General features: G+C 50.9%; 2 long non-coding RNA genes across 3 annotated transcripts in view; both read left to right on the top strand.

Annotated features, from left to right (window-relative positions):
* The first annotated feature begins 6,247 nt into the window (after window positions 1-6,247).
* Window positions 6,248-27,638, top strand: part of LOC147575784 (uncharacterized) — a 147,770-nt gene continuing 126,379 nt past the window's right edge. For both annotated transcript variants that reach the window (XR_015241552.1, XR_015241553.1), the window contains exon 1: window positions 6,248-16,221. This is a non-coding gene — a long non-coding RNA (uncharacterized LOC147575784). The remainder of the gene's footprint in view (window positions 16,222-27,638) is intronic.
* Window positions 19,783-27,275, top strand: LOC147575785 (uncharacterized). The gene is made up of 2 exons (XR_015241557.1): window positions 19,783-20,442; window positions 20,541-27,275. It is a non-coding gene; the product is annotated as an uncharacterized LOC147575785 (long non-coding RNA).

A 27,638-nucleotide genomic window follows, 5' to 3' on the forward strand; every position in this document is an offset into this window, starting at 1 on the left:
GAGGAGGAGGGAGGAGGCAGCCGTCCAGTTCCCTTGAACCTGCAATCTGATGGAGCTGGGCCGGGCTGAGCAACCACAGGGGGAGGTCGATTGTCACTTGCGAATTAGCTGGGAAAACGGGGATGTGGGAGAGGTAACGCAGAAGGCCTGCACTCTGTGGCAAAGCACAGGCTGCGAAGGGAATGGCCGTGCTGTCTCCAGAAGCAGCCCTCACATAGGCCCAGAAGGACCTGGAGATGCCTCGAGCTGCTTTTCCTGAAGGCCTGGGCTGTCCTTGGCTCACATCAGCGAGGGGAAGCTACCCCGGCCCTCTGAAATGGGGTCAGTCTGGGGAGCTGAGTCACAGGGAATGCCATCTCTCACCCTGGAGTGGGGCCAGGTCACAAGGGTGGACTTTTCTAAAAATAAGCCATTCATGTCTGGACACCACGCATCTGTCTCCTCAGAGACCCGGCACTCAGTGCCAGGCCAACTCCTGTGGCGCCCCGCGCGTCGAGGCTAGGGACTGGCTCGGGAGAGAGAAGGCTCTCCAGACTCTTTTTCTGCCAGGTTGGGCGCGAGGGAGGTGGTTCTTGGTGAGATGAGCCTTCGCCATCACATCCTGGGCCTCAGCCAAGTGCCGGGCTTATAGGGGGGAAGGAACCCGGAAGCAGAAGCTAGCTGCTTAGGCCGGAGGCCCCTGTGAGGGAGTCAGCAAGGTCTTCTCCCTGGGGCTGCCTCTCCAGGCCCTTTTCTGGCTCCCCACTCGTGAAGCCACGCTGTCTCCCCCCCTCAGTCTGGGCCCCCTCCGCCTGGGTACGAGGGGCTACGAGGGCGCGGAAGTGGGGCATGAAAAGAACATTGCTGTTATTTTTTAAATGAAAAGGTGACGTGTACTCATTATTTAAAAAGATCAGGCATAAAAGGAAAAGTATAAAGAAGAAATTAAGAAATGACCTCTTACCTCCCTCCTTCCACAAGTTTCTGGGGAAAATAGATGTATTTTTCTACACTCATATGCACACTTAGTTGAGTATATTTTCCTTTTGTAAGAATTGGGTTAAGTCAATATTTTCCAACCAGTTTTCTTACTTAGTAATACATCATGACAACTTTCTACAGCCACGGTTATAGATTTGCGTAGTAATTTTAAGAGCCTCATATAGAGGAATCGTAATTTAACCGAGGGGTCGACCCACTTTCTATCACGGACTAGATGGTAAATATTTTCAGTTTTGTGGGCCAGATGGTCTGTATTGCAGCTATTCAGGTCTGCAAGTTATAGCTCCAAATGGTCAAAGGTAATATGTAAAATATGTAAACGAACAGGTGTGTGTGTGTGTGTGTGTGTGTGTGTGTGTGTGAATGTTGTGTACATTCACATACATACATAGTCACATAAATACATGCACACAGGATTCTCATACACCCCCCCCCACACACACACACATACACAGGCACAGAATCCAGACACACACACACACACACACACACCCTTTATCTGATGGCATCTGTAGGATAAATTGTAAGATGTATTTTTCTGTGATTTCATAGGGAGGCTTGCAAACCAGCTGTGGATTCCGTTCGCTCTCATGAGCCTGCATCTCCTACTTGTCTAATAAATGCATTTTGACCAGGCTTCGATTGACAAAGCGTGTATTGAAGAGGAATCTGTTTCAGGTCTCCTGGGCAGGTATTATGTTACCATTAGAGGCCTCCCCCTCCAGGAAGGGCCTGCCGGGGAACTCTGTTTCTGATAGCTGTTGGCTGTCTGGGTGGCTTCCTGAGAAGAGAAGAGAAATGGGAGAAGTTGACGCCCACCAGGACAGTGCTGTCATTGGGATTCAGGCGCCTGCTGGAGCCCGTCCGGGAGTCCTGCAGCCCTGTGCCCGACGTGTTCTCTGAGAGACAAGTGTGGGTCCACGCTTTTTATAGAACACCGGTAGAGGGACGGACCGGGGCGCCTGGGCGGCTCAGCCGGTTAAGCGTCTGACTCTTGGTTTCGGCTCAGGTCATGATCTCAGTTTGTGGGTTTGAGCTCCACACTGGGCTCCATGCTGACGGCACGGAGCCTGCTTGGGATTCTCTCTCTCCCTCTCTCTCTGCCCCTCCCCTGCTCACTCTCTCTGTCTCTTTCTCAAAACTAAATAAACTTAAAAAAAAATTAAAAAAGAAGGGGGGACCAAAGGAAAGAGGTTGAGGACAATGCCTTCCAAGGTTCTTTCTTCCATAGGAGAGGCACAGGCTGGCCTGAGAAGCAGCATTGCAGGACACCTGCTGAGGTTGTGTCTTGGCCGCAGGGCACACTGCTCCTTTCACTTCTATGCGCGTGGGGTCGTCCCTGGCGGACACTCGTTCTCAGCAGTAGCGTGACAAGGGCTAGGGGCGGCTGGTCACAAAGGGGTCCTGCTGGTAGAAGAAAGCTGACTTCTGCAGGGAGAGAAGGGTGTGGGTTGGCGAGAAAGGAGAGGGAGCGGTTCCAAAGGGCTCTGAGCAGGGACGGAGGGAGGGGCTCAGGGGCAGTGTTGGCTTGTTTTCACTGTGGCGGGCCTCCGAGTCTCTCCGGGCCTCGGAGTCGTCATCTGTTGCGAGAGGGCTCACCTTCTACCTGATTCTGTGAGGAGCATAAGAAAAACATGCAGGGAGAACAGGGTGCATGCATTCACGGACGTGTGTGCGTGCACGTGGCAAAAGCGTCATCCTTTTTTTTTTTTTTTTTTTTAATTTTTTTTTCCAACGTTTATTTATTTTTGGGACAGAGAGAGACAGAGCATGAACGGGGGAGGGGCAGAGAGAGAGGGAGACACAGAATCGGAAACAGGCTCCAGGCTCTGAGCCATCAGCCCAGGGCCCGACGCGGGGCTCGAACTCACGGACCGCGAGATCGTGACCTGGCTGAAGTCGGACGCTTAACCGACTGCGCCACCCAGGCGCCCCAAAAGTGTCATCCTTTAAATTGATGATGGACCAGCGTCAATCCTTGCCAGTCCTCGGGCATCTTCTGCGCCCAATCCACCTGTGATGACCGGTGACATGGGGACAGGTGCCTGGTGGCTGGGCGCTGAGGCCAGAGAAGTAAGGTGTGGGGCTGACAGGGTCTGTGCACACAGTTCAGTGCTTCCTGGGAACCACAGGGCCCGGCTTCAAAGGCCTCCAGGGACCATTCCAAATAGAACTCCCGGATTGTTCAGTCTGAAAGTCGCAGAAGCCCTTGAAGGTTCAGATCAGCTTGTGTGATATTTGCCCTTGAGAAGCGGGGAAACAGTGTCTGAGGATCTGGTGATTTACAGTAAATCCTTCGCAGAAGGAAGGGGGCCGGACCACGTTGGGATGCGGGGTTCTGTGCTCCGGACGGCCTTGGTAGGCTTCCTCCCGCACCTCTGTGCTCTTCTGTCTCCGTGCTTTGCCGGAAGTGAGGGAATTCTGCTCCCCCTCGCTGGGGCTGGTCAGTTGTTTCGGCCCCGAAGAAGAAAAAGAGCTTCCTTCGCCTTTCCCCCTTGTCCTTGGGAGGTGGGGACCAAAATCTGCGTTGCCGCTTGACTAGGTAGCAAGCAGGAAGTGTTTTGGCAAACGATATTGGTTCTTAAATGTCATCGAGGGTGATTTATTAACGTTGTCCGTGTTGTCCCATCCTGCAGGATTTCCTTCTTTCTTAAGGCTGAATAGCCCCGCGCTGCATTGCGTATACAATTCATCTTCTTCCGTTCACCTCTTGAAGAACGTTTTGGTTGTTCGCCTCTCTTGGCTATGGTGAATAATGCTGCAGTGAACATAGGAGTGCGGCTGTCTCTTCCAGACCTTGATTTCGGTTCTTTTGTACGTATATCCGGAAGTGGGATTCCCAGCTCATATGGTAGCTCTAGTTTTCATTTTCTGAGGAGCCTCCGTACTGTTCTCCGTACTGGCTGCACCAGTTAATGTTTCTAGCAACAGTACAGAAGGCTTCTCTTTTCTCTACATTCTTGCTGAGACTTGTCTTTAATTTTTATTGTTTTTTAAACAGCCATCCGGACACGTGTGAGGAGGTTTTGGTTTGCGTTTCCCTGATGATAAGTGATGTGGAGCATTTTTTCTTGCACCGGTGATTAGCTCCATTTTAGATAGGGGGAAATGGAAGCTCCCAGGGGTAAAGGGGGACCCTTCCCAGGGTCACACTGTCAATTAATGATGGACCTGGAATTCAAATGTGACCCTGGAAGTGTCGCCATTATACTCCACCCTGTGCCCTCTCTCAACGCCCACCCCCGCTATAGGCTGAATGTTTGTGTCCCCCCAGATCCGTATGTTGACATCCTAATGCCCGGTATGATGTCACTGGGAGGTGGGGCCTTTGGGAGGCGCTTAGGTCATGAGGGTGGCACCCTCATGAGTGGCATTAGTGTTCTAATCCTGTGCGCATCCCATCCCTTGAGGATGTAGTGAGCAGGTGGCAGTCTGCAAGCCCAGAGAGGGTTCTCACCAGAGCCTGATCACACGGGCACCCCTGATCTTGGACTCCCATCCTCCAGAACTGTGAGAAAATAGATGTCTGTTGTTTGTAAGCCTCCCAGCCAGTTATTTTGTTATAGCAGCCGAAATGGATTAAGACACCCCTCCGAGTTAATTAGGACAGTCAGTGGGCCAGTTAGCTGGCCCAGGCAGGGGAGAAGGCAACACTTTAATTCAGGCTGAGTCCTAAAGAGGGGGAAGGGGTGGGGTGGGAGCGACAAGGGGGGAAGGTGGAGGGAGAGAGGCCGATCAGGATGGCAAGAGGGGTGGGAGGCGGCGGTAAGGGGGTGGGGGATGTGGCTGGAGGGAAGCAGGGCCAATGTTTGGGGGAACGACACGGAGGGCTGCTGTCCTGGGAAGGCGTGAAGCTTGACCGAGGGCACGCCTGGGTCCTGGACTTATGAAGGGTAATGGTGTTGCAGAGACAGGCACAGTTCTAAAGGAGCCCTCAGAGTGAGGCAGGAAGATCGAGAGGCTGTGGCTCCATGTGGAACTAATCTGAGTCTCCGCAGGGCTGTGCGGGGGCGGGGGGTGGGGTGGGGGGGATCCAGAGGAAGCTGATACAGGGCCACGTTCTGAAGGGAAGCTGGACGCCACGGCTACCCTCTTGCTCACGTCACGGTAGCCATTCCCATGATCCCGTGCTGCCGTGTGGGGAAGGAGTACATGAGTTTAGTGGAGCCATTAGGAGGTTCCTTCACTGCTCCAGGGGAGGGGTGATGGCGAGGAGGTGGCCCAGCATTTGTAACAGACGCTGAAGATACAGCCGTCCTTGCTGATGTCAAGCGTGAGGGGAAAAGGGGATAGTCAAGGATGACCGGGTGCTTTGCTCTGAATAGGGGTGTCGTTTACTGAAGTGAGGAATGGAGGCACGGGAGTCGGTAGCTCCTTGACGATGCAGAGGCTAGAGGTACACGTCTGAAGATCATCAGGAAGAAGTGACATTTCGGATGACAGAGGGAGAGCCCTTGGCCCCAGGATTGATTCCCTGGGTCTAGATGACTCTTGAGGACTTTTTGCTACAAAGGAAAGCAGAGAGATGTGGAGGGCTGAATTGTGTATCCCCCGCCCCCCAAAAGATGTTGAAGGGTTTCGAACTTTTTTTAAGGTTTATTCATTTTTGAGAGACAGAGACAGAGTGCAAGCAGGAGAGGAACAGAGAGAGAGGGAGACACAGAATCCGAAGCGGGCTCCAGGCTCTGAGCTGTCAGCACAGAGCCCAATGTGGGGCTCGAACCCACGAACCATGAGATCATGACCTGAGCTGAAGTCGGACACTTAACTGACTGAGCCACCCAGGCGCCCCCGAAAATGTTGAAGTCTTAAGGTCCAGAACCCATGGCTGTGACCTCTTTTGGAAATAAGGTCTTTGGAGATGAGGTCATTAGGATAGGCCCCAACCCAACCTGATTGGTGTTGTTCTAAAAAAGAGGGTTTGGACCCAGAGACACAGAGGCAGACACCCACAGAGAGAAGATGAAGTGAAGGGACACAGAGGGGTGACGGACATCGACAAGGCAACGAGAAAGGCCTGGAACGGATTCTCCCTCCCAGCCCTTAGAGGGAACCCAACACTGACACCTTGATCTTGGACTTCTGGCCTCCAGAGCTGTGAGACAATACGTTTCTGTGGTTCAGGTGGTCTAGTCTGTGGTCCTCTGTCACAGCAACTTTAGCAGCTGACGGTGGAAGGTATAGCTGAGGTGGACGTGGACTTTACTGCAGGTCTGTAACCAGGGGTGGGGGGATGGAACGACATGCCTGTAGGAGGAGGGGAACGATCTGGGCTCGAGGGAAAAATGGGGCATGTGGGAGAGCGAAGGGGTGGCTCTCTGAAAAGACCAGGTTCTGTGCATCTTGGGCCTTTGCTCACGTGGCCCCTGGGCCTCACTAGATGGGCCGCCCCTCCGAGGGACCCGGAACTGCCCCCCTGTGCTCTGGGCACCCTCACTGCTGCCCCATCTCTGCACTTTCCACCCACAGCCCAGTGCTCTGGGAGGGACCAGGACTCGGGACGCTGAGCCTAACAGAGTCCGGCCACAGGAGGGGCTCTGCGAACACGCTTTCAGCAAATGAATGTGAATCCTTCGGGAATGTGTTTGTCCACAGGGCGCTGGTTTTAGAACTCATTTTGGAAATTGGTCCTGGCACGTCCCCGTCTCTCCAGACCAGCGTTGATTTTGTCCTGTGTTTACTCAATGCTTTGGGGGGTTATAAATCTGGAGACAGCTCCACCAGGAACTTTTCACTGGGGCAGACCCTGTGAACTGTGTAACCTTGAGCAAGCTACTTAACCTCCATGACCCTTGGTTTTTCCATTAGTCAAATGGGGCAAAGCACTGCCCTTTTTCTGCCTCACGGATGTGGATGTGGTGGCTCCAGCTAAGTTCTGAAGCAGAAGCTTGGGTGTGTGGATGCATCAGTCTTTGTGGGCCCTAAATGAAAGGCACAATCAGTGGGTTTCTCGGAGAAGAGCTGGTATGTGTGCATGTAAAGAGGGGGAAGGTTTAGTCACTCGGTCCTCTTTATCCAGAGCTCCGAAGTTTTAAAAGTTTTCAATAAAGAAAGTTGAATGGTGGCAAAGTGCACATAACGTTTACCCTCTTAACCGTTTCTGAGCGTGCGGTTCTGTGGGTTGAACTTCCTCACATGATTGTGCCATTATCACCCCCATCCAGAATTTTTTCATCATCCGCAGCTGAAAGTCGGCACCCATTGAATAGTAAGTCTGCATTCCTCCCCTTCCCCCTCAGCCCCTGGCAACCACATTCATACTTTCTGTGTTTATGCATTTGCTTCCTCTAGGGGCCTTGCCTGAGTGGACTCACATGGCATTTATCCTTCTGAAACCGGCCTATTTCACTTAGCGTAATGTCCCCAAGGTTCATCTAGGTAACCTGGGTCAGAATTTTCCTCCTTTTTAAGACTGAATACTATTCCATTGTATGGATGTACCATGGCTGGCTCATCCATTCATCCATCGATGGCCATTTGGGTGCTTTCACCCCTTGGCTGATATGAATTAGCCTTCAGAAATCTGAGCTGTACGTTACGGCTTGACTTCTACGTACGTCTCGTTGTCCGTCCGTGGCTTCCTTAGTCTTCTTGTGTGATTCATCTCAGTGTGTCAGAAACCCGGACTCATCTGGGCTCTTCTGCACTGTCTATGCTTTTAAGTTTTGTTTTTGTTTTTGTTTTTTTTTACATTTCCATGAGGCCTTTTTGAGAGAATTAAACATTAGATAATTTAAGGTATTATGGTTTTGGAGTTAAGGCCACTTTGGTGCATTTTCCCCCCCCCCGGAGGATCATCTGTTTTATCTCCACTTGACTTTTTCAAAATTCTGGAACTGTCTTTTGATTGAACTTGAAGCTTTTTTTTTTTTTTCCTTGACATTTATACTACCGAAGGCGGAGAAATAAGACCTTTGCTTATTAACAAAATGAATGCGTCTCTTTCCCCCATGAGAAATTGAAAACAATTTAGAGAATAGAGTAAACTTCAGATTTTCCTGTGATGTGAATTTGGGTGACCTTTCCTTGAGGTAAGATTTAAGGGAGATCTAGCTGGGCTTGACAGTGATGGAGCCAGGTGCCTCCAGATTTCACCTTTGTTCGCCCTTGTTCTTTCCAACTGGAAGCACCTTCCCCCCCCAAACCCCCCCCCCCCCCCGCCCACTCGTCTGGGCTCTTCCGGCATCAGCAGAGAGAGCACAGCTGAGGCCCACAGAGGTTCAGTGTATTCGCAAAGGTCACCCGGGGAGCTGGCGACCAAGGGAAAGCAGGGCTCGACCCAGGGGCCCTCACGATGCAGCAGTGGACCCCTGCTCCAGACAGTAAATTCTCAGAGGCAGTGGTGGTTTATTGTTTGGTATCTTCTTCCTTCCTTTTCACTCGTACATGCCAGATGTGCCTGGGGAAATTCCCCGTTAGACTAGGGCATAGTTAACACCTCCTTTGTCTGACCGTGTCACATGTTCCCCCTCTGGAGCCGGTGGGGGCCCGGAGTTTCCAGCCAGCTTGATCTAGAGCCATGGCCTGTGGCACGGTGTTGGTGGCCGGTGCTGGAGAGGCCTGCCTGCCATGTGCCCGTCCTTGCCCGGGAGTAGGAAGTAGAGGATAAACAAAGCAAAGACACCGTGTTGGAAATAGGACTGCAGAGCTGAGAAGACGCTTAGAAGAGTGGCCTTGGGCCAGCTCCTACTCTCTCTAGGTAGGCCAGGAATGCTGGGCCCAGAGCAAGGGGACAAAGCAGTGGAAAGAAGGAAAAAGAACCGTCCAGGCCCAGGGCACCCTCCTACCTGGTCTAGTTAGCGAAGCAAAAGGATACTCCCTAGCCCCAAATAAAAGTGGATCAGAACTCAGAAACACTTGTGACTAAAATTTGTGCTTCTTTGGGCAAGCATCTCCAAAACCAAATCTCCTATCCTCCTCAGCATCCCTTTTCTTGGGTGCGAAAGCAACTCAGAGGACCCTTAAGAGAACGGGTTTGTTTAAGCACATCACAGGCCGTGAGCAGGGCTGAGGTAGAACGCCCCCTTTTCCCAGCTGGGTGCCGAATGTACTGTTTGGCACCAGGGATTAATTTCCCAGTTTGAGCAGAAGATCAGATCCTGACAGAGGACAGAAGGTCAAAGGTCACACCAGTCGGGGAGGGAGGAAAACAAAACAAAAACAGGAAGTGGCCCACTCAGGGATTTTCCATGGGAAGGCTGGAAAACATATCCGGACTTAAAGAAAAAAAGGAAGACAACGGGGCACCTCCGAATCTTCTGGAAGCCTCTTGAGATGTTGTTGGAACCGTGGTCAGTAGGAGCCAGCTTGATGGAAGCACGGAAGGGGACCAGGACGCCCGGTGGGAGCCCCAGTCCTGGACTCACATTGGCTCATCACCAGATCTTTCATTGCCTCCGTCCTCCTTTTGGAAGGGGGGTTTTCACCTCTTGTATCCCTTGGAGAGGTGTGTTCATGTGTGTCCTGATGTTGAGGCATGAAAAGGGGTCTATAGCCCAGAAAACATCCCCACCTCTAAGCAAGCGTCCACAAGGGGTGTTTCTGATGTATATGGGCATGTAGTCTTTACAGCGAATGTCATATTAATGGAAAAACACCTGCCTCTCACTTTTAGGACTAACTGACTCAGTCCTTTTGCTACCAAAATTTGCAAAGGTCAAGGCCAGAGAGGGGGCTGGGCAAGGCTGAGGGAGGCTGTCCTGCCATCTTCTCTCAGTTTCAGTTCTGCCCCTCCCTCTCCGTCCTAATCAGGGCAGGGACAGACTCCCCGAGAGAACCACTCTGTCCTCTCCCTCCTCGTCTCTGCCTTCTCAGCATGGGTCAGGGGCTGTCGGGCAGGAGAGTGACAGGTCCTGCATGGAGGTCCAACAGAGGAAAGATCCCCTGTTGTCTATAAACCTCACCTTGTGTACGAGAGCAGGGGACAAATATCCCGGATCCCGATCCTGTGCTCTGTGCAGTGGCCACCCCTCCCTCACAGGGCCTGACTCCGTGGGTGCTGTGCTCAGCCCTGCTTCCCGATTTGAATCGAGGAGTCTCCTTGCCAACAGCTGAAAGGGGGGGAAACAGTCTCCAGTCCTTCGTGGCCGTGTTCTGTCTTGAGATCTTGTTTTAGTTCCTAGTTAATCAAGGAATCAGAATTTGATGTAAAAAGAGAAGAAATATGCCAGTGTGTTTCTAACGCCCCACATGCAAATGAGCCCGTAAAGTATATCGCAGGCAGCCACCGGAGGTCAAAGGTCACCCTCCACGTCTGACAATTATTTTGCTCAAAATAAACGGTGAGCAGGACTGCAGGAAATGAGTTGCGGCAACCTCAATTCATGTGTGAAAGTTTCCAATGAAGAATTCAAAGAACTTGTTGTTTAATGAAAAAGTGAAACAAATTCTCTTTATGTGTTTCCCCACTTCCTTGGTGGTCCCTGGCAAAGAGCCGGGTCCGCAGGAATATGGCCGTCTTTCAGTTCACCTGATAAAAGAGGGAGCTTGGCAAGTGATTATATGACCAGAAGCGAAACGTGAAGTAAGGGGAAGGTAGTTGATCAGATCCTCTGGCTCGGGGTTGGCAAAGCACCGCCTAGGCCAAATACGGCCCACAGCTTATTTTTGTCAATAAAGTTTTATTGGAACACAGCCATGCCCATTTGTTCCTGTATTATCGGTGACTGCTTTTGCAGTACAGGGGACATGGGAGCTGTATGAGGGAGCTGAATAATTGGGACAGAGAGACCATATGGCCTGCAAAGCCAAAGTGTTTGCTTTCTGTAAAATTTCTGTACAGAAAGTTTGCCAACCCACCGTCTAGTTCATTGGTTCTTAATTTTTGTTATGCAGTGAGATCCCTTTGAAACTGTGACGAAAACTTTATACACACCCCCTTATAGAAAAATGTATGACCTCTTTGTTAAGAATGCCTACATGTAACTCTAACTTGACTTCTCCAGAGCCTGGGATCAAGGTAGTCCATTCTGGACCCCTCACAGGAGGAGTTTCTGAAGGTACGAAGGACACCTTCTGCTACTATCCACCTCCACCCACGTGCTGGTCCCAGTTGTGATAAAGCATGAAGAACCTCAGATTGCAGGTCAGGGGACACAAGTTCTCTTCTGGGCTCCGTCACCCTTAAGCTGTGTGACCTTGGGCAAGTCACTTCACTTTCTCTGTGCCGTGGTTCCCTCATGTGTCAAATGCGAGGTCCAGAAGAGATACTTAAGAAAAAAAATTGTTTTAATTGAGGTATAATTGACATGTAACATTGTATTGGTTTCAGGCCTACAACATAACAATTTGATATTTGTGTATCTTGTAAAATGGTCAACACAGTAAGTCTAGTTAACATCTGTTACCACCCAGCGTTAATTTTTAGATTTACGCCCTTGGTAACTTACAGGCCATGTTGTCTCTTGTACCCCATGACTTGCCTATTTCATAACTGGGCGTTTGTACCTCTTGACCCCCTTCATCTTTCCACCCGCCCCTCTGGCAGCCCCTTCCTCCTCTGGCAATCACAGTTCTGTTCTCTGTATTTATGACTTTCATTTTGTTTTGTTGGTTCCCTTGTTTTACTTTTTAGATTTTGTGTCCAAGTGATATCATACAGTATGTGTCTTTCTCTGTCTGACTTATTTCACTTAACGTAATGCCCTCAAGATCCATCTGTGTTGTCACAAATGGTAAGATCTTATTTTTTATGGCCAAGTAATATTCTGTTGTGTGTGTATCTATCTATCTATCTATCTATCTATCTATCTATCATCTTCTTTATCCCTTTATCCATCAATGGACACTTAGATTGTTTCTAGAATAGATGATCTGCTTAAAGCTCTTTCTGGTTTTAGATTTCTATGCTCTTCAAGGGTCTCCTGGAATTTATTTCTGGAGCTGAGTAGATAAGGTGTTGTGATTCATATACTTTCAAAACATCTGAAATCCCTTGGCAACATAGACCTGTCTGGGTGGCACTGAAATCTGGGATTTGATGACCACACTGGATATTTGGCACCTGCGGGAGAAGACCCTCACATGCCCCGGCTTCCACCCAACCCTGGTCGGCCATCCTGATAAATCGAGTACACACAGGGGCTGCTCAAAAAAGCACAGGTGGACCCAGTTCAGCCCATCAGAACTCAGGGGAAACAGGGTAGAACCCAAGGCCTCTTTTTTTTGTTTTTAAAGTTTATTTATTTATTTTGAAAGAGAGAGAGTGAAGGAGCACGAGCAGGGTAGGGGCAGAGAGAGCGAATCCCAAGCAGGCTCCACACTGTTAGCACAGAGCTCCCGGTGCGGGGCTGGAACTCACAAACCAGGAGATCACGACGAGCTGAAATCCAGAGTCAGATGCTTAACCGACGGAGCCACCCAGGCTCCTGGAACCCAAGGCCTCCTGGTAGAATGATCCGCAATAACACCTTCTACCAGAATGAACACATGCAGCTTCTCTGGGACAGATACTGCCCGCCAGGAAGACAGGTTTTGCATTTGGGTCGCTTTGGGTTTGAAAAGGAAAATAAATGCATATTTTCACTGATCCGAAAAATACTTCACATTGCTTGTAGATAATTTTAAGAAATACAGAAAATGTGAAAAAAAGGTAAAACGTTACGCTGAAATCCACCTCTGCAGAGACGAGCATTGCTAACAACTTGATAAACCTCCCAGGTGTCTTTTATGCATGCATACCACCAACACACGGTCACATAAATGGGCTGTACGTGTTTTGTCTTCTACGTGTCACTTGCCAAAGTGATCTGTGCTGATATTGTTCTGTGGCGTTGGAGGTAGAGTTCCAACATTATTTGTAACGGCCGCACGGTATTTCATTGGACGTACTATAATGCACGGGCTCATTCACGTCTAGGTTTTTCCGGTTTGTGTGCGTGCGTGCTCTCTTCGTACTTATATCTTGTGTGTTTTGCTGCTTGTTCAGCTGAGGAGCAATTCCTCGTCTTGAAATTCGGGAGTCAAAGGCCGCTCCTTAATAACTGGAACGCACAGGGTGAAACTGCCTCCAGAAGATGTGTAGCCCTCTGTGTCCACCAGCACGGAGGAGAGCCATCTGTTTCCACTCTCTGGCCAACGCTGACTGTTGCCGTTGTGGATATTTAGGGTCTTGGCCAACGTGATAGGTTAAAAGTGATCTTGTCGCGTAGCTTTGCATTTCCGATATCGTTTTGGTTTTGAATGGCACTGTCTGTGATTAAGCAGAGGTGAAGGTAATGACTTCATATCGGGTTCTGAGCCCGGCGTGAGAGCAGACGTATATCATTCAGAGGAGCCCGGAGTCCGCACCGAAGAGCTGGATGCTCTTCGAGGCCCATAATCCTTCACTGACTTACTTAATCACAGGCTCACTTGCGGCTACTTTTGGGCACCTGCCTAGAAGGCCACAGGGTGCTGGTCATGAAGGGGCCTGGATGACAGGGAGGACATCCGTGCCATAATTTTGAGGCTCTTTGCAGGCAGAGAGCTGGCCCCCTGTGTCCCGCTCGTGGCTCCGCTCGATGCCACGTCCACTGACGGCATCTTCCTTGGTCTGAACGGATCTTCCCACCTCTCTCCCAAGATTGGCTTTAGCTAATACAACCAAGAAATCCTCTGGAAGAGTCAGAAATGCCTGGGGCTGCCTGTGACATAGTGCAAAGGGTGGATCGGAGAGTGGAGGGCAGCCACCAGGGACGATGGTGGAGAAGCTGAGTGCGTGGAGCGGCAGGTCTGTCCCGCAGCCTCCGCTGTGGCCTCAGGCCAAGATGGGCGGCTGGGGCAGAAGGGGGCTGCGGCAGGGAGCCCTTCCTTCTAGGTCTGGTGCTCAGTGGTTTCCTGCTCTGCTGAAGGGCCGTTGCTCGGTGGTGATGATTCATGGCATTTGGACACTGTGGCCGTGTTCTGAACAGGGAAGTGAAAAATAACACAGCCGAGGGCAGTGCAGGGCAGGGCAGGGGCTGTCACAAGATGGGAAGCTTTCCTTTGGAAAATGCAGGGGGCGGGGGCGTCACAGCCAAGTTGGTGGCGGCGGTTCACGCCGCGTGAGTGTGGCCCCGTTTGCTCTTCTTCTGGGCATCAACTTTTCCAAGTGCCGGCCACTAAGTTGTCCCTCGGAAGTGGCTGCTGGTCTTGGCCGAGCCGCCGTGAGGAGGAGGAAGTGGACGGGTGATTCAGTGAGTGTCAGCTTCCTCTGTGACTCGGGATTGGATCCGTTTCTTAGGGTGGTGCCAGAGGGCCTGTGTGGCTTTGAAATTCTCTGCCACTGGCGGTGGCCCTCCCTTGACCCCTTTTGAATGAGTAAGGGGATTCAGCTGGATTCTGCAGCCTCCCCCCAAGTTGGGCAGGCCCTTCTGACTTGAGGCCTTCCTGTGGCTCCGGCCGACAAAGATCAGTGACGGGCCGAGCTGAGGCCTCTGCTGGGTCTGTGTGCGTGTCAGGAGCTGCCTCGTGTTTGGGAACTGGATTGCGAGAGCAGCTGGGATCTGAGGGGCCCAGTCCCGGCAGGTGTTAGACTGAGGGAGGAGGCAGTTCAACTGCCCGGAGCCACCAGCTCTCCTGGAGGCCATTTGTCCACGTAGCCAGTGGACAACAGGAGACGGCCAGATGCACAGCTGCTTCCTTCCCACGAGGAGAGTCATGACTGGCTTTTTCTTCCGGAGCACCGAGTTTTCCATGGATCTGTCGTTAGTGTGCAGCCTAAGCGGCCATTGCTGCCCTCGCCTGAAACCTGTTCTAAGAAGCACTTCAATCATCCAGATCCTCGCCTCTGCCTAAGAGTCCATAGTCCTAAAAGCACTGACTTGGTAAAGACTGAAAAACCCTCTCAAAAAATGCTGCAGGGGCTTCTGTATTCGAATGCCTTCCATCACCTTGGAGAACAGCCTCCGCTTCCGGGTCAGTTCTGTCCCACCTCTTCCCCCCTTCGTCCCCTCCTGTTTCTGTGGCCAGAACAGAGGTCAGCTGGTCTTACTCAGGCAGGATGGCCAGCATCCAGTCACTGGTGTATTTAATGAGGACTCTAGTATTAGTCACATGCACAGAAGTGCAGCTCAAACCAGTCGGGGCTTCCAGAAAGGAGCTCTGTGTGACAACTGTACAAGGGGGGAGGGGCCCTGAGGCACTTGCAGCTGGGACCTGACCCTGCTGGGTGCTCTGTCCTTTCTCTCACATCATCTTCCAGCAAAACAGTGATTTTGATCTCTTTGATAAGCTTCCTCCACACGGAATGTGCACGATTGCAGTTTGCTTATCACACCTCACAGCATCACTGCCAGAGAGGGGCTGAGAGTTCCAAAGTTCCAGAGAGAGGCCTCGATGGCCTTCCCTGGGGTCAGATGACCATCACTGACTCAATCACTATGGCCAGGGAAGGATCTCTGAGCACATGGCTGTTCGCATTTGGACCCTATGATTAGTGCTGTGCTAAGCAGGGGAGGCAGTATTTTCCAGAAGGAGGGGCTCCTGTCCCGGGCAGACAAACAATGGGCCCACTCCCCCGGTGTGCTGAGCTCTTCCTCACCCCCAGGCTGAGGACTCAGGCCCTCACTGCCTCCCCTCCGCCTCTCCCGGGCCAGGGGGTCCCCTCAGAACCCACTGTTTTATTGCTTAAAAATCCATAAGAGATGGGGGTTTTCTCAGCTAAGTTTTTTGCGGGGGGCGGAATACATGTCTGGGGCGGGAGCTGTACGATTTTCTGAGGAGACGGCCTCGGAGGATCTAAGCAACGAGTGAAGGAACAACAAAGGGACCCTTCTCAGAAGCATGGCAAAAATGAAACCAAATAAAAACCCCATAAAAATCCCTACTGGGGCAGAGGAAATACCAGCGTGATGCTTTTGAGCCACATCTTCAGTAATAAAGGAAAGATTCAAGGATCGGCCGTTCTGACGGGATTATGTTTGGGCTTGAGGGAGAATGTGCTGGAAAACAATGAAAGGGAGTCATCCAAGCAAGGGAGGTCTGTTGGTGCGTGCATTTGTATGTGTGTTGTTGCAATTCAGGAACTGACCGATGACCGGGGTCATGGGGAGTCTGAGAGAGACACCCGACAGGAACCGGTTCAAAGTTTGTGCCCAGCCTGGGGAGATCAGATGACCGGCAGCTGGCCTGCCCCCTGCCGGCTCCCATTGATGTCGGAGGGGCTCTGACCCCCGTTTGGTCACAGAAATACCCGTTTGGAAATCTCTTTGAAGGCTGATTAAGTAAACGCTCTCGCGGCACCGACAGTAACAACCGAGTGACGTAGTCGAAGTGCTCGTGGTAAGTGGAGGAATCTCTGGCTGCCAAGCTGACAGGCAACTCGCCTTTCTGTTCCTCTAACTTGGCCTCCCTGCTTCTGGTCGCAGTTTCGGGCACAGTGTTTCGAGGGGACGGGGCTGAGGATGTGGAGACTCTCACTGTCATCGCGCGGGTGGGACAGGGCCCCAGGGACGGAGCGTGGTCCTGCCGCACAGCAGCTGGCCGCGGCCACTGACCGGTAGTCCTCCCGGCACGGCTAACCTTTGATGTTGCTCGTGGGGTCCTTCCATCTGGTTTGTGGCCTCAGGCTGCTGTGACCCCCAGCGGGGGTGTCTCCCCGGGCCTCCCAGGGCCCGGCAGGGTGAGTGTGAAGGAAAAGTCTGGTTTTCATCCGGGAGCGCAGAGCCCCTCTCTGCGTGACGGCTCTGCTCGCGGCCTGGCCAACTGGACGAGGGCTGCCGGACGGGGGAGTGGGGGCCCCTTCATCACTTTACTGCCCTCGTTATCTCGGAGACCCCGTTGTCGTTGGCGGGGGGGGGGGGGAGCGGGCTGCCAGCCCTGGACCCAGCTATGCCTCCATACCCGGCAGTGTTGACGTTTGTTCATTCACTTCATCCGTCATGGATCCATCCACTTGCCCATTCATCCGGGGCTGTCGTTCAGTCATTCGGTGACTATGTGACCAGGTCTCCTTATCTTTTATCTTTGCTGCCTGGCACAGGGCCAAGCTTGTAGGAGGGACTCCACACACGTTCACTGACTTCTCTTCCTGCTTCACCTCTGTTATGGTTCACGTTCTACGTTCACATCCATGATGTTGAAGTGCTAATCCCCAGGACCCCGGAATGTGACTGTGTTTGGAGATAGGGTCTTTAAAGGGGTAGTTACGTTAAAATGAGGTCATTTTAAGTGAAAATGAGGCCCTGAAGCAATCCTTTTAAAAAAATTTTCTTTTAATGTTTATTTTTGAGAAAGAGAGAGACAGAGCATGAGCAGGGGAGGGGCAGAGAGAGGGGAAGACACAGAATCCGAAGCGGGCTCCAGGCTCTGAGCTGTCGGCACAGAGCCCAACGTGGGGCTCAAACTCGTGAACCGAGAGATCATGACCTGAGCCAAAGTCGGACGCTCAACTGACTGAGCCACCCAGGCACCCCCAAACCAATCCTTATAGGAAGAGGAGTTCGCAACCCAGGCACATACAAGGGGAAGATGATGTGAAGACACAGGGGGGAAGACAGCCATCGACAAGCCAAGGAGAGAAGCCTGGGACCGATCCTTCGTCCAACAAGGAGCCAACCCTGTCGACACCTTGGTCTTGCACTTCCAGCCTCCAGAGCCGTGGGGAAATAAATTTCTGTTGTTTAAGCTGTCCCAGTTTATGGTGCTTTTTTATGGCCACCCTAGCCGACTAACACAGCCTCTCCACAGGTCTGTAGAGCATGTAACCAAGTGCAAGGTGCTGTGGGACGTCCAGAGACAAAGTTGAGAAGTCTGGGAAAGAGGAACAGCGAGGGGGGGCCATCCTCCGTTCACATTTTCTTCCCCCAAATCCTGCTCTCCTCCACCTCTCCTTACCTCTATCTATCCCCAACAGAAGGGGAAACAGGAGGAAATGAAATAAAGGGCTCCGCATGAGATGCCATCCTGCAGAAGGTCTGGCCACGCGTGAAAGCCCTTTAATGTAGAGTCAGAAACGCCATTTAGTTATTTATTTATTTCTGCCCGCCTCTCTTCCCTGACAAGTTCTTATTCAGCACACGTATGTGTATGCACATGACCAGAAGGTACGCATGACAGCCGTGTGTGCCCGGGGGAAGACCGCGAAGATGATCCACAGCTTTTGGGGACACACACGATTGTACAGCTGGCAGCACGTTCCCCAGTCCCAGCTTTATGGTGCCTGGTAGCCGGGAAGGGCCACAGCCAGCTCTCTCTCGGGACCATGCATTCCCTCACTCGTTGCCCTTTGTGATTAAAGATGATGCTTATGTGATGTTTCCCTACAACTGTTACCGAGAGGTTGTCCTTTGAATTAAGGCCCTGGACAGTGGCTACGGGCTGTGATCTCTTTGCAGGAATCATGAGGTCGTTTCACTGTGGAGTAATCTTGGGATCTCTGGGAACATTTCTGAGCCTTCTGATCTGCTGGGCCTATTGAGAAGCCAGATCCATTTGAAAATTTGCACAGTATGGAAGTCTCGATGTTTTTAAAATTTATTTTAACTTTTTATATTATTTGAGAGATGGGGAGGGTAGAGAGAGAAAATCTTCAGCATGGCCCTAGGATCATGACCTGAGTCAAAATCAAAATCAAGAGTCGGACAGTCAACCAATTGAGCCACTCAGGTGTCCACCATTTTTCAATCAGACATTTTTTTTTTAAATGTTTTTCTTTTTTATTTTTGAGAGAGAGAGAGAGACAGAGAGACAGAGTGCAAGTGGGGAAGGGGCAGAGAGACAGAGACACAGAATCTGAAGCAGGTTCCAGGCTCTGAGCTGTTGGCACAGAGCCTGACGCGGGGCTTGAACTCACAGACCGTGAGATCATGACCTGGGCTGACGTCGGACGCTTAACCGACTGAGCCACCCAGGTGCCCCAATCAAAGACATTTTCTACTACACAAACTCAGTAATAATCCTGTTCCCCTCTGGGGTCCTTGTGCAATCCTAGTTTAGCTCGTTGATTTTAAAGGGAACGGGGATTCCAGGAGCTCCTGTTGGCCAACCGGCCCCATGTTGCAGAGTACTGAGTCCCTAAAGGACTTTGGCAAAGATATCACCGCCAGTGTGGTTGCGATCAGCTTCTGTGTGCATGTCCAGGAGTGAGATTTCCACATCATGGTCACTCATACTGATTGGCGTTTCTGAAGTGTGGTGGCATTTCTTCATTTAATGTTGATGTTGACACAAGCATCCTATCTTTTCTACATACATGCAAATGAACATGCTCCCTGGATGGTTTGAGGGCTTGTCCGGCAAAGCCACCACGTGCAGGGCCACTCCCTGTCTCACTTCCTCTTGAGTGCCTTCCTTGGTTGGACATTCATTCCTCCCCTCTTCTCCACCCCATAAGACCTGATGTGTGCCCATCTCTGGAGATTATCTGCATTTTAAAATGAATGACCCCCAGGGGCGCCTGGGTGGCGCAGTCGGTTAAGCGTCCGACTTCAGCCAGGTCACGATCTCGTGGTCCGTGAGTTCGAGCCCCGCGTCGGGCTCTGGGCTGATGGCTCGGAGCCTGGAGCCTGTTTCCGATTCTGTGTCTCCCTCTCTCTCTGCCCCTCCCCCGTTCATGCTCTGTCTCTCTCTGTCCCAAAAAAAAAAAAAAAAAAAACACGTTAAAATGAATGACCCCCTCCCTCCCCCCCGGGGTGCCTGGGTGACTCAGTCGGTTGGGCATCTGACTTCAGCTCAGGTCATGATCTCACAGTTTGTGAGTTCCAGCCCCATGTTAGGCTCTGTGCTGAAAGCTCAGAGCCTGGAACCTGCTTCAGATTCAGTGTCTCCCTCTCTCTCTGCCCCTCCCCTGCGCGCGCTCTCTCTCTCTCTCTCTCTCTCTCAAAAATAAACATTAAAAAAAAAAAATTAAAATGAATGACCCCTGAACACATAAGCTTTCCAAACTCCAAGGAATTTTCTTTCAATGCTTAAATGGAGCCAAGAGTTGCTACCTGGACTGGTTGGGCAGATGGGTCTACTTGGCTTTACTCAAGTAACCAAGCCAGTGGTTGGCCTGGCTCTAAGTCCAGCGGGTACCCCTTTCCTTGGTATGTGTTTTGTGTGATGCAGATGACCCTCCAGCCAAGGCCAGAGTGTGACTTAAGGGTGTGTGATTATGGGTCTACTGCAAGGTGGAGGCTGAGTCGGGCCCTCGGTGCTATCTCTCTGCCACTTCCTCCTAGCCCCAGAACTATATTTACTATCTAGCAGATAAAAAAAGACAGCTCCGTGTGCTCTCAGACCCCACACCCTCTCCTCCCCAGCTTCGATTTCGTAAATGTTGGTTCCTCCAGAGAAGCGACCGGAGCCCGTAACCGTGCGTGTGCTTTTCAATAACCTTATGACTCCCAGCGTGGTCCAGCCAATGAGGACGGAGCAGTGACCCTTAGATAAAAGGCTTCATTTGGCATGACTCATCCTTGGAGACATCCCGCTTGCTTGGCCTGTGTTGTTAAGTGCCTGGTTTTGTAAATATTGACAGTTAGAAACCATCCCAGGAACTACCAAGCGGTGATCTGGAAGGTAATGTATATGAATATGACCAGTGATTAGGCAATGCTTGTCATTTGCTAAGATTCAGCCACTGATAAATATCACCCCATTATCTTCCTTCCTAATAGCGGCTCGTTTGCTTGCGTGTGACTCATCGTTGATATATTATGAGATCTGATTCAGCAAGGAAAGTTTGGTCTGCTGCGACAGAGGACAACATCCAAGGCCACCTCGGTTTTTAGGATACTAGTTTCTTAACAAGGGTGGCTTGTTAAGAAGCAAAAGTTCAAAAGTCCCCATCACTAAGAAACTAAAGGGGGTTTGGGAGGGATAAAGAGCAGAACAGTGCTTTTCACCATTCAAAGCTGATGTGCTAAAACCTACTTCTCCATGTAGACGTACGTTCGTTGCATTCACCTGTGGACGCCTGTGGCTCCATGAGGCCGTCTCTCTCTGTTCAAGGCTACACTTTGGGGCTCGTCGGGCCTGCTCTCAGACGAATAATCTCTGCTCACACAGAAACTGGTTTTTATCTCTTGCCCTCCCTTTGTCACTACCTAAAATAAATATCGTCACCTGAATGTCTGTCGATGCTTTCTGATGGGTTTGGCTGTTTGGTTTATTGAACTTTATCACCTGCAGGAACTTCCCTCTTTGACTCACAGCCCTTTGGAATGGCCCTTGTTTATTTCCTTCATTTGCTCTGGGCTGAGGGTCTGTCCTGCCAAACCAGGGATGAGCTTTTCAGTAGTTGGGCTTTGAACATGGGCCTTTGGCAGACTGGTATGCCAGATAAAAGCACTACCCTTGGCTGAAGGCAGGTGTGTATGCACATGTGTATACACACACACACACACACACGCACACACACACACACAGAGCTGTGTCCCTCTGTATAACCACTTAACACTTACTATGCTGTCCTGTAATGAGAGCTGAGCTCTGCCTGGGCTGACCACATCAACACTGCGAAGGAAGCATGCATCACCTTGATGTAAGCCACCTCTTGACCACTCACTGGCTGTGTGACTTTGTGCGAGTTACTTAACTGCTCTGAGCCTCAGATTCCTTACTTGCAAATTGAGGATAATAATACCTACCCTTCAGGGCTAGCAGGAGATAACGTATTTAACCCACATGGATCATAAAAACTGTTCAGTCGACGGCCGCTGTTATCGTCTTTAGTACCAAGCCACGGTGAAAACTTGCTGGCAACAATTTTGGGGTGTTATGGGTTCGACTGTTAAGGGTCGACTGTAGCTCTCAGGTTTTATACGCATCGTATCAGCCCTTCAGAAGCTGGAGGCTCAGGAGTCCAGCCAGCCAGCGTTAGAAGCAGGCATCTCCGGCCATCACTTGCGTCAGCTTTCAGGGACACTGGAGGTCACGACTGTGTGTGTGGTTAGCAGAGGCTGGCAACTTGCTGTGTCAGGAGGACACTAGGGCACCCGCCTCACCTTTGCCCCCATCACACAAGCACAGGCTGGTCTGTGTGCCGTTGGCCAAACAGCTTCACAAAGTCCTTGCTTAACCACTTGGCACTGGCTGAATGTTCTGTCCTTTTGTTCAGGTAGCTGACGCACCTGCCGAGTTGCAGGGCAGTGTTCCGGAACCTGCCGATAGTCCATATTTTTAACGGAATGTCGATGGATGAGCGATAGGAGTCCAGTCTGTGGGGATCTGTGGGGGCGGGGATGGGAGCGGAGGGGGAACTAGGGTGCTTGAATAGTGGGAAGGAAGTTCAGGTTGACAGTCATTCCGCTCGGTCCTGGTGATCAGAAGGAAACAGACTGCTCGAGCAGGAGTTCCTCCTCCAAGGGCCCTCCCTGTGGCCCCAAGCCCCCTCTCCCAGGGAGACGCTTTACACGGGGCAACGAGACGGAAAATTCTGCCCTCACGGGACTGCATTATTAACTGCGTATCTGTGGCATCAGGGCCATATGGCATGTTTGAAGGAATGGAGAGGAATTCAGTAGCGCAACATGCAGACCACGAAGGAGAGAGAATTCTCCTGCAGTGGCCACAAAGGAGGAAGGTGTGCTTCGTGGAGAGAAGGTCCTTGCCGTGACTGTGAAAGGCCAGCACACTTACACTTAATAAATGAGAGCTTCCCGGCACAAACACTTCCCGACGGTGAGAGAGGCCCTCGGCGGCCCACCCAAGAAAGGCCCCCGTGGCATGAATCCCTGAATGTCCCAGGAGGTTGGACTGTGCTTCCCTGAGAGCCCAGAGATCACCCAGCAGGGCTGGGGTCAGGGGTGTCCCCAGAGGGAGCACATGTGAGGCTCCGAGGCAGGTAGGCCAGCTTTGGCTGCCCGGAGATGAGAGCTCATCCCTCCCTTAGGGGTCTCTGCACGGTAAGCCAGCAGGGGAGCAAGTGTCCCCTCTCAGTGGTGACCAGTGGAGGCAGGGGCTAGAGGGAGGCAAGGCTGTAAAGGGACCCACTGTGACCAACTTGGAGGATATGCATGGGTTGCCCTCTATTGGATACATCTGCTTCAAGATACCCTAAATCCTTCAGGTCTAGGATTCTCTTCCATGGTGCCCCCAAAGAGTCAACATAGCCTCAAGCTCGTTTCCACCTCCGTGAGTACTGAACGAGATGATGCTGTATAAGACACGTGCGGTATCCGGCACATGGGATGTGTTTAATACATGTCCCCTCGTGTCGTTACTGCCACATCATTACGTCAGACTCCTGGTGCGCGTTTGCACTTTAGAGGTCGGCCTTCAAACCAAATGGTCCCCCTCCAGCAACCATGCCCCCACCCCATCTTCCTCCCCCCCAAGAGAGTTTGGGCTCCTTTTTGCTTTCTTTGTGTTCTGAACAAATGAATTCCTCTTATTCATTCACTTGCTTATTCATCAGTCTTCTGAACACTTCTGCCAAAGATTTACTGTGTGCTGGGCCAGCTGTCTTGCTGAAGTGCTGTTACCTGCTTATGACACTCCCCTACACAGCACCCCCATATATACAAATGCAATGCTTTTTTTTCAGGTTCCAGGTCTAATTACTGAATAGAGATGTGTGATCTCACTCGCTTTTTTTGTATGTGTATTTTTCCATCACCAACGTGTTTCTCGTGGGAACTTCATGCCTGCAGAGAGCATTTGGAGGCTCTGGTTTAGAGAATGTGAACTGTTCTAAGGTCCTCTGAGGCCCTTGCTGTCCAGATCAGAGGAGAGGAGGAGGGAGCCACCATGGTCGGGTGGGAGAGAATCAGGCCCATTATGTACCTCGGGCCTGCTCCCTACCGGACTCCACTTGGAACCACTTTCCATTCTGTGAGGTCTGGGACAGATTTCTCCTTTATAAGAGGTGGCAGGGCAGAGACAGACAGAGTCAGGTCATTCTGGAAACCAAGTCATCTTGCTGAGGCCATATGGCAGTGAAGAGCCCCATAGAGATCTGTCCACTCCACCAGCACTTCCTGTGTGGCCACCCACAGGACCCTGCCTGGAGCGTTGGTGCTGCCTGTGTTGAAAAAATGTGCACAGAAACAGTTTAAAGGGGAAACAGAGATATTGCAGGCTCAGGCTACCGATGCTTACTTATCTTTGGAACCCTTGTTCTAGAGAGTTCTGTCATAACATGAGGGCAGCTGTTGCTGTCTGGAATGAGTAGAGGAAGAACAGCTCCCAATTGCGGGGGGGGGGGGGGGGGGGCTGCGGGGAGAGGTCTGGGGGAGCCGGGAGAAGGCGCACAGCAGCCCAGGCTGGGTGCCCGGATATAGTGGCAGGGGAGCAGGACGCATGCTCTCCTCTCCGGGAGTCTATTTCAGGCTGGCTGGAGACAAAAATGCGTTCTTTGCCACAGGAAGAATGCTCCCTCAGACAGAACTGCTAATCGGGCAAGATGAAGGGCTGCGGAATGTACGGCCAGGGGTGGTTACTGTTCGCTTTCCAGCAGGCTTTTTTTTTCCTCTCTTCCTTCACTGAGTCACATGTATTTTTGGCTTGCTAATTTGGCCGGTGGCTGGGTAGCCCCCTCCCCCATAGCCTTCATTTTTGAAAAGGTGGGAATTATCTGAGCCTGCGAGCTATCTTGCAAAGCTATGAGCAGTTTTCCAGAGCTACCCTATGTCATCTGTCTCCCTGACATAAAGAGGGGAGGCGGGAGGGTGTGTAAGAGGAGGGTGTGGACAAGGAAAGGAGGGAGGAGGGAAAGCGGAGTAAAAGGGGGAGAGAAACATCTTGCTGACGTCAAAGAAGACCACACTCTACAGGATAACATTACTCGGGACCTCAACCGCCCACTCCCTCTAATTTACTAGAAACCAAACAGCCTGTTTTGAAACCTGTAGCCTGCAGTCTGTTATTTTGTTTGTTTGTTTGTTTTTTATTTTTGGTTTTGGTTTTTTTTTCTTGTTGTTGTTGTTTTTTTTTTTTTTTTGCTATTCTCTCCGGACCCCAAGGACTATTAATTGTTGGGAGTTTGAAAGCTACCTGATTCCCTGAAACAGAGGGGATTTCCACGAGTAATAATTCAGCCCGTGCTTGTGCTAGGGCGCTGGAGCTAGAGTAAATTGATCCAGCTGCTTGCAAGCTGATGGAAAAGTGCCCGGGGGAGAGGACGGCATCTGCAGCTGGGGCCGCGGCTGGCTCTGTCACGTGGCCTGGCCTGCGACCGACCGCAGGGCTGGCTCCGGCTCGCCCTCCGCCCCACCCCCTGCGCGCCCCCAGCCCGGCCCCCCCACCCCCCAGCGCGCCCCCTGCGCGCCCCCCTGCTCTGCACCCCCCCCACCCCCCGCCGACTTCCCTTACACAGCAGGTGTGGCAACCTCTTTCTTGGGAAATGCAGGACACAGAGGATGATGGGGGGGCGGCCTTATTGCCTAAGCTCCCTTAAGAGAGTCACCCTTTCGGTGCGTTGGCCGGTTGAATTATGCTTCCCAGAAGCCTCCCCTAGTTCTGTCGTGCGGACACTCAGGGCCTGTTTACAAATAAAATCGGAGCTGGCAGAGGTTACCTGTATGTAACCAGAGGCTAGAGAAATACTGATTCCACCACCCAGATGGTGGAGTTCAATCTGTTTTCTGGCCAAGGCCGCACAGTTAATTTTTATCCTAGTAAAGAATAATAAACACGGCATTAGCAACTAAATGTTTATCAATTTACAGTTCATTTCCAGCCAGATCATTTCACTCCAGCATGTTTTTACTGCTAGCTGATGCACTGGAGTGCTTTTCGTGAAACCATATGTGACTATTTAAGTCCTAGCCTCCGTAGCATTGATGTGGTGCTTTTCACCGTAATGGGACGATATTATTTGGCTATTTCAGGCACGGTATTCCAATATTACATTCGAATGGTGAAGAAACTGCAGCGAAGAAAGTTTACATGACCGGCTGGGGATCACCCCACGGTTGGGAGATGATGCTAAACAAGGATCCCCAAGTTTTTGTTTTGCTTTTAGTCCAGTGCAAACCTGTGTGCACTGGACCATGTGCCTGAGCAGGGCTGCCTTGCTGGGGTTTCTTTTCCTCTTACAGTGAGTTCATACCAGAAGGGGCAGCAGAGCAGGGGTGAGGAACCCCGAATAGGAGGAATGCCTTATCAAGGGAGATAAACAATGAGAGTACGATTGAAGCTGAAGTCCGTGGGGCTGCCCAGACAGCCAACCCATCTTGCAAGTGCTTTGGCTGGTTTTGTTGTGTCAGTGGACTCACACCATTCGATGGTGTCATCTCTCGTTTATCACCAGACTGCGATAGCCAGAAACGATGCAGTGATGACAAAATGAAGGCATGGCTATCCTGTGAATCATGCAGGCATTCAACCCTCCTCCCAGCTTCCTGGTTCTTCTTCCTTTGAGCGTGAAATAGAAACCTCGATGTGGCCATATGCTTCGGGGTGGATCCGAAGGGACTACTTGGGGAAAGGGAGAGAAAGGAGAGCTTACAGAGGCAGCAGTGTAGATCGGAGTGAGCCGGCCATACATTCCGTTTCTATCCCCTCGGGAAAATAACTCACCGTTTTGAAGCCTTAGTTTTTTAACCTTGTAAATTTGAGGGGATAGTAAGTCTTCTTTCAGAGGGCTAGCATACGCATCAGGCGCATGTGTACTCAGGGCTTGGCAAAGTGCTTGGGATCTAGCAGATGCTCAAGAAATGCTCTTGATGAGGAGGGTAGGCTTGACAGGGGCTGATAGGCGATGGGTTGAAGATACCATATTTGCAACTCCACAAATGAGGCAATGCCCCATTTCCCAATGAGCAGGTTACAAAAGTCTTGTGCGTGTGTGGTTTTTTCCCTTGGTCAGCCTGAATCTATATACTTTAATGATGCAAGAGAAAGAGTCAAATTTCTAGTTATAAGATTTATTGATTTAATTATGTGCATATATAAAATCATACACACACATATATATTTTTTTAGAAACGTTGTCTTTTTTTTTTTTCAGTCATTATTCAGACTCTTCATCATCACCTGTCTTTGTCATCACTCGAGCCCCTTTTTCAGTGATCTCGCCCAGTCTTTGAGAACATACCACCCTGCTTCTGCCCAAGTATCTTTGGGGTTTAGTACTTTTTGAGTCTGTGTGTTGTGGTCCCTGGAAACGTTTGCTCAAGCTCAGTACCCATGCACTATTTGTGATCTCCAGAAAGCTAAGTTCTTGTTGTACTGCTTGTAAAGGTGATTTTAATGAGGTTGGGGCTACGCAAGGGAATGTTCGTGCATTTTAACGATGCATACCAATGTATGAAGGGGTGAAATGACACCAGGTTTGGGATTTTCTTTAAGCTAGTTCAGCAAAGAGGGGCGTCTGACTGGCTCAATCTGTGGAGCACATGACTCTTGATCTTGGGGTTGTAGGTTCGAGCCCCACATTGGGTGTAGAGATTACTTAAAAGTAAAATTGGGGGGCCCCTGGGTGGCGCAGTCGGTTAAGCGTCCGACTTCAGCCAGGTCACGATCTCGCGGTCCGTGAGTTCGAGCCCCACGTCGGGCTCTGGGCTGATGGCTCAGAGCCTGGAGCCTGTTTCCGATTCTGTGTCTCCCTCTCTCTCTGACCCTCCCCCGTTCATGCTCTGTCTCTCTCTGTCCCAAAAATAAATAAAAAAAAAGTTGAAAAAAAAAATTTAAAAAAAAAAAAAGTAAAATTGGAAAAAAAGAGAGTTCAGCAAAGAGACAAAGACAAAAGACAAAAAAGGAACAAGTGTAGCAAATTTGGAAAAATCTAGGTTATTATTAATCTGGGTGATGGGCATATGGAACTTCATTTT

Source organism: Puma concolor, chromosome D2, assembly GCF_028749965.1.
Source record: "Puma concolor isolate L17-30 chromosome D2, mPumCon1.1.hap2, whole genome shotgun sequence".
Lineage (NCBI taxonomy): Eukaryota > Metazoa > Chordata > Mammalia > Carnivora > Felidae > Puma > Puma concolor.